Here is a 7,692-nt window from a genome sequence, read left to right as displayed (position 1 = left end):
GGAACCCATCACCGGTGGCCATCTTCATCATCCCGGTGCTATCCATGACGAGGAGGGAGTAGTTCACCCTTGGGGCTGAGGGTATGTACCAGTAGCTATGTGTTTGATCTCTCTCTCTCTCTCTCTCTCTCGTGTTCTCTCTATGGCACGATCTTGATGTATCGCGAGCTTTGCTATTATAGTTGGATCTTATGATGTTTCTCCCCCTCTACTCTCTTGTGATGAATTGAGTTTCCCTCTTGAAGTTATCTTATTGGATTGAGTCTTTATTTGAGAACACTTGATGTATGTCTTGCCATGTTTATTTGTGGTGACAATGGGATATCACGTGCCACTTGATGTATGTTTCGGTGACCAACTTGCGGGTTCCGCTCATGAACCTATGCATAGGGGTTGGCACACGTTTTCTTGACTCTCCGGTAGAGACTTTGGGGCACTCTTTGAAGTACTTTGTGTTGGTTGGATGAATCTGAGATTGTGTGATGCATATCGTATAATCATGCCCACGGATACTTGAGGTGACAATGGAGTATCTAGGTGACATTAGGGTTTTGGTTGATTTGTGTCTTAAGGTGTTATTCTAGTACGAACTCTTTAATAGATCGATCCAAAAGAATAACTTTGAGGTGGTTTCGTACCCTACCATAATCTCTTTGTTTGTTCTCCGCTATTAGTTGCTTTGGAGTGACTCTTTGTTGCATGTTGAGGGCTTGTCATATGATCTATCTATGTTATTATTGTTGAGAGAACTTGCACTAGTGAAAGTATGAACCCTAGGCCTTGTTTCCTATCATTGCAATACCGTTTACGCTCACTTTTATCATTAGTTACCTTGCTGTGTTTATAATTTCAGATTACAAATACCTTTATCTACTATCCATATTGCACTTGTATCACCATCTCTTCGCCGAACTAGTGCACCTATACAATTTACCATTGTATTGGGTGCGTTCGGGACACAAGAGATTCTTTGTTATTTGGTTGCAGGGTTGCTTGAGAAAGACCATCTTCATCCTACGCCTCCTACGGATTGATAAACCTTAGGTCATCCACTTGAGGGAAATTTGCTACTGTCCTACAAACCTGTGTACTTGCAGGCCCAACAACGTCTACAAGAAGAAGGTTGTGTAGTAGACATCATGACCCAAACGGCAGTGCCACAAATAAGTTGCACTATCATTATTAAACTTCAATCTTTTGGCTTCAACACTATGAATATGTGTATCACTACTGTCGAGATTCAACAAAAATAGACCACTCAGCATGGGTGCATGGCCATAAAAGATATTAATCATATAAATAGAACAACCATTATTCTCTGATTTAAATGAATAACCATCTCGCATCAAACAAGATCCAGATATAATGTTCATGCTCAACGCTGGTACCAAATAACAATTATTCAGGTCTAAAACTAATCCCGATGGTAGATGTAGAGGTAGCGTGCCGACCGCGATCACATCGACTTTGGAACCATTTCCCATGCGCATCGTCACCTCGTCCTTATCCAATCTTCACTTAATCCGTAGCCCCTGTTTCGAGTTGCAAATATGAGCAACAGAACCAATATCTAATACCCAGGCGCTACTGCGAGCATTAGTTAAGTACACATCAATAACATGTATATCAAATATACCTTTCACTTTGCCATCCTTCTTATCCGCCAAATACTTGGGGCAGTTCCGCTTCCAGTGACCAGTCCCTTTGTAGTAGAAGCACTCAGTTTCAGGCTTAGGTCTAGACTGGGTTTCTTATCTTGAGCAGCAACCTTTTTGCCATTCTTCTTGAAGTTCCCTTTCTTCCCTTTGCCCTTTTTCTTGAAACTATTGGTCTTATTGACCATCAACACTTGATGCTCTTTTTGATTTCTACCTCCGCGGCTTTTAGCATCGCGAAGAGCTTGGGAATAGTCTTGTCCACCCCTGGCATATTATAGTTCTTCACGAAGCCTTTATAGCTTGGTGGCAGCGATTGAAGAACTTTGTCAATGACACAATCAACTGGAAGATCAACTACTAGCTGAGTCAAGTGATTATGATACCCAGACATTTTGAGTATGTGTTCACTGACAGAACTATTCTCTTCCATTTTGCAGCTATAGAACTTGTTGGAGACTTCATATCTCTCAACTCGAGCATTTGCTTGAAATATTAACTTCAACTCTCGGAACATCTCATATGCTCCATGACGTTCAAAACGTCGTTGAAGTCCCGATTCTAAGCCGTAAAGCATGGCACACTGAACTATCGAGTAGTCATCAGCTTTGCTCTACCAGACATTCTTAACGTCATCAGTAGTATCAGCTGCAAGCCTGGCACCTAGCGGTGCTTCCAGGACGTCATTCTTCTGTGCAGCAATGAGGATAATCCTCAAGTTACGGACCCAGTCCTTGTAGTTGCTGCCATCATCTTTCAACTTAGCTTTCTCTAGGAACGCATTAAAATTCAAAGGAACGGTAGCACGGGCCATTGATCTACAACAACATAGACATGCAGAATACTATCACGTACTAAGTTCATGATAAATTAAAGTTCAATTAATCATATTACTTAAGAACTCCCACTTAGATAGACATCCCTCTAATCTTCTAAGTGATCACTGTCGTAGTTCTAAGTCTGACAGTAGTGTAGGGGGGTACGAATGGAGAGGCAAGGTCCTAGCTATGGGGTAGTTGTATACGCAAGAGATTTATGAGTTCAGGCCCTTCTCGGAGGAAGTAACAACCCTATGTCTCAGAGCCCGGAGGCGGTCGACTGGATTATGCGTATATGAGTTACAGGGGTGCGAACCCTTTACACTGAGAAGGGGGGTGGCTTATATAGAGTCCGCCAGACCCCTCCGGCCCTCAGTTATGCAGGGTTTAAGGTACATTAAGGTCGGGCGTTTCTGGTAGCGCCACATATAAAGTGCTATGATGACCATAAAAGCTACTTAATGACAGGCCGTTTGCATGCATAGTGACTTTAGGTCTCCTGGCGGTCGAGTGGTTGGCTTCATGGTCGAGTGTCTTCGAGTCCATCGAGTGGAACCCTTCCAGGTCGACTGAAAGGTGGTTTCTTCTAGAGATGTCCTTGGGGAGGGTATCTTGGACAGGTCCATGACCCTACCCTAAGTACATGGCTTCATCATTAGCCCCCGAATGGATCGAGGTTTTAGTGGGGAAGGAGTTGAGCACACTTCCGACCCATTTTCGTGCGATGAGTATGCCTTGTTTTGGATCAATGAACTTAGGTGACAACACCAACTTCTTTTTCAGTCCCCTTGATCCATTCTTTGTATCCGTCGAGTGAATATCTTTACTTGGAGAACTCCGAGCGATAGAGCGGAGGAAATCTCTCGTCTGACAAGTTGCTCTGCAGCCCGCGGATTTAGCGGGATTCGAATTTCAGGAAGCGCGCGAGGCGGAGGGGGCCGTGGTAATCGGATGGGATAAGGCAGGAACGCATCGATCTCCATGCCACCTTTTTCGCCACGTATCATGCGCGCGACTGTTGCGGGATTTGACAGGATCGCCCGGGCCTACAAGTCAGCCACTCGGGAGTAACCTCATATAAGGCGCCGGACGGGGTTTTTTGAACAGTGCGCTCTCATTTCCTCACCTCTTCCTCAGATTTATCCACCGTGTTCGCTTCCATCTCAGCACTGCTGCTCCGTGCGCATCTCGCCGGCGATGATGGTGAAGGAGAAGATGGCGGCCCTGGAGCGGGCGAAGAAAGCGATGGCGAAGGCGAAGGGAAGGGCGACCAGTCGGGGCGGATCTTCGTCGAGGGCCGGTCTGCCGCAGGGCTGGATCTAGGGCGACTGGATCCGCTCGACAATTCGTCAAGCGGACCTTGACGACCTGGCCAATGGAGGACTGATCCCCCATGGATCAGCGCGGCTCCCGGGGAAGGAGTCTGAGCCGCAGCCTGAAGAGGGTGAGGTCGTTCTCTTGGCCACCCATGTCGACCGTGGGTTTTCTTTGCCGCCTCATCCTTTCTTTCAGGGATTTCTGAATTTCTTTGGGGCGCAACTCCACCACTTCACACCCAATACTATCGTGTACCTTGCTGCTTTCGTGTCTTTGTGTGAGAATTTCTTGGGTTGTCGGCCTCATTGGGGTCTTTTCAAGCACATTTTCACCTGTCGCTCCCAGATGGTGAAAAAGGCCAATCCGAGTGACGAGAGAACACAAGTGATTCAGATGTGTGGGGGTCTTGGGGTTCAAATGAGGGGGAAAAGTGCTTTTCCGGCCATGATCCTACCTGACTCGGTCCATGGATGGCAGTCGACTTGGTTCTACTGCAGGGACCAGCCGTCGCCAGGGTAGTCGACTGGACTCCCTCCTTTTTCCATGGACCGAGTGAGGAAGCCTTCCTCTTTGAAGGTGATCCCGGAAGAGAAGGCGCAGGTTAAGGTGCTAGTCGAACGTGTTGTCCAGCTTATCCGTGATGGGGTGACCGGCATGGACCTCTTGGAGGTCTTCCTCCAACGATGCATCCAACCGCTTCAAGCCCGAGACCATCTGATGTGGTTGTATTCTGGTACTGAGGACACCACTCGGATCCACCCGGAGGAGGTCGACGAGGCCACACTGGAGAGGTGGCCGGCGGCCATCACAGGGAACAAAGACAACCCCCGAGGAGCCAGGAGGATTCCTCCACTCGACCAGTCATACGACGTAGACCAGGTCCAATTCTGCATCTCTGACTGTGATCTTGCTTTCTTCCTTCTGTTTGCTTACAATCAGTCGACTGACCTTTGTCTTGTTTGTTGTCTCCTAGGCCACTACTGAGATGTACTCGATGCCCAATGGGGCGCAAGAACCAGCTGAGGAGGAGGAGGCGAGCGGAGGCGAAAGTGAGGAGGAGTGGCAATCTGATGGTGAGGGGGAAGAGGATGACGACGACTCTAGTGAAGAGGAGGAGGAGGAAGTCGATCCTCCTCGTTCGGAAAGGCGATCCAAGCTCACCCACGACCCCGCGAACGAGTGTGGCAAAGCGACTGCGCCTGCTGGGCAGTCGTCGAAGTGCCCTCGGACGACCTCCCCGGCGCCGATTGAAAAAGCGCCGAAGCATCCACGAGCAGCGTCATCAAAGCCGCCGAAGGCCTTGCCCAAGATGAGAATGACCGTCCCCACCATCTCCGGGTAATAATAGAATCTCAGTCGACTCATTTAGCAGGGACAGACTCTTGGTCAACTCGTTGACTAACCGACTGATTTCTGAAATCTGCAGTGCTGCTACCTCCGAGACCTCTGCCAAGAACGAAGACCAGGAAATGGAAGACGCTGTCACTTCCAACCTTGGTACGGTCTCTGTGATTTTACTTTTGGTCGATTGGATTCTCGATTTTAACTTTGGATTTTTCCTATAGCTCCTCCTCATGTCATTGATCTCCCTGATGATGACGACGAGGCGCCACCGAGGCCGAGGAGGAATAGAAAGGCGCCGGTTGCATCAGTACCTAAGACGCTGGTTCGGGAGGGTGGCAACATCACTCGGACTTCTGTGTCCTTCGCTGTGCTGCTGACGAGTGTTCAACCTTCGACGTCGACTGCTGACCCGCCTTCCCTTTTCGCCACACACCACGTCCCAGAGGACCAAGCGGGTGCTGCTAAGGAGGCTATACGCCAGGCAGGGATCATGATGGAGCAAGTGAAGGCGATCCGGGAAGCCATCCAAGCGGCCTATGATGCCAGCTCAGCCCTTCAGAGCAATGTCCAGGTTAGTTGGTCACCGCCTGTTCTGTTAGGATATGCTATCTGAAGACTTTCTTTCCGAAGATCTTTGAATCTGTACACCCACTGGGTGTGTCGATTGAATTTTTGAATTAGTGGGGGCACGCTGAGTGCACCCACTGGGTGTAGTCCTCGAGACTATGGTGGACTGCTGGCGGTCGGCTGTAGTCTTTATATTTTTCTTCACTCTAACTTCTCCACTCGATCTGGTCGAATGGAATCTTGGAGCCAGTGGGGGCACGCTAAGTGCACCCACTGGGTGTAGTCCCCGAGACCATGGTCGACTGCTGGCAGTCGACTAAGGTCTGAAGAACCTATTTTTTTATGAGACCATGGCTGACTGCTGGCAGTTAGCTATAGTGCTATAGTTTTAGGATCATAACCTCTTTGTCTCTTTTGGCTGACTGATCGGACCGAGTCGGTAGAACCAGTGGGGGCACGCTGAGTGCACCTACTAGGTGTAGTCCCCGAGATTACTGTTGAATATTTTGGTTTGGCCGTAGTCCTAGAAATGCTACAATTTTTCTCTTAGTCACTCGGAAGCAACCTATCTTTGATGTCTGTCGACTGTCCCTTTGCAGAAATCTTGCGAGCTTGTGGCTCGCTATACTGAATTGGAAAACAAACATATCTAGCTCGATCTTGACTTGAAGCTTGTTCAGGAGAACTTTACGAAGGCGAAAGATGAAGCGAAAGGTATGTTTGGTGAGAATCTTGACGACTGTCTTTATCTTTTTGTCCAGTCCTGATTCTGATCTCATTGTCACTTTGCAGATAAACTGAAGGAGGCTCTGAAGAAGAAGGACCATGACCTTGCCGAGGCGCAGAAGGTGGCTTTGGACAAAACGAAGCTTGCAGAAGAAAAACTGGCTTCAGTCGGTAAACTTGAAGAGGAGAACGTCAATCTGAAAGCTGCTCTCGAGGCGGCCAACAAGGAGGTCAGCCGTCTGAAGAATGATAAGATAGCTCTGAGTGACAAGGCTAGCGAACTGGCAGGGAAGAAGAATGATCTGGAGGCTTATCTGGGAGGGCTCGCCAAGAAGTTATTCATCATGCTTGAAGGTAATCTCGTCTATCCGACTAACTTGTTATCGTCGATTCATCATAGAACTTGTTGGCTTAACTCCCAATTGTGTTTACAGAATTTTGTCAAGACTTCGAGGAGGAGACCAGTCGAGTGGAGACAAGCTTGGACCCCATTGACTCTCCGGTGAAGGATGAAGCTGCCATGAACGTGCTCCGACTGGAGTCTCGTGTGGCTAGAGTTGTTGACTACCTTGCTCGACTAAAGGTTGCGGCGTCGCGGATCGACACGACATTCTGGCCGGGAGAAACACTTCAAAATGACCTCGAGTCTCTGATGACTCGACTGAATGAAGTTCCAGGTCGAGTGCAAGAATGGAAGAAGTCTTCTGCCAGGTGCGGTGCCGATGTTGCTCTGTCTCTAGTCCGCGTTCACTGCAAGGATGTGCAAGAGGACAAGCTGGCGTTCATCAAAGTGGCCAATACCAAGAAGCATGACTTCCAATCTTTCATGGAGACTTTCATAGCTGCTGCCACTTGGATTGCTGACGAAATCGACCTGGACCAGTTTGTCACGCCTTCCAGTCCTCCACCCGAGGAGTGAGAAAAACTTCTATGCTTCGCCTTAAATTTTCCTCGGAATGCCGAGTGGTTTTGTAATCGATAAACTTTTATAGGCTTGACGCCTGAGCACTTCTGAATCCGTAGGACGTTATCTGAACTTGGCTTATCGTTGAATATGTTTGCATTTGCCTTCGAGCGAACTTTATTCTTCACTCGGAATATACTTTAATGCTTGCGACGCAGCTCTGAGGTGGAAAAATCCAGTCGACCTGCACTTCATTGCTCTTGCAGGTAGGGATGGAGCATAGATTGTAGTTGACCTGCGTCCTTGCGGATCGGGATGGAACGCATGTTGTATTTGTGGTGTAGCTCCGAAGGAGAAGGCA

Source organism: Triticum aestivum, chromosome 1B (genome assembly GCF_018294505.1).
Source record: "Triticum aestivum cultivar Chinese Spring chromosome 1B, IWGSC CS RefSeq v2.1, whole genome shotgun sequence".
NCBI classification, from domain to species: domain Eukaryota; kingdom Viridiplantae; phylum Streptophyta; class Magnoliopsida; order Poales; family Poaceae; genus Triticum; species Triticum aestivum.
The sequence above is the reverse complement of the archived record's forward strand: the minus strand, read 5'-3'. Positions refer to the sequence as shown.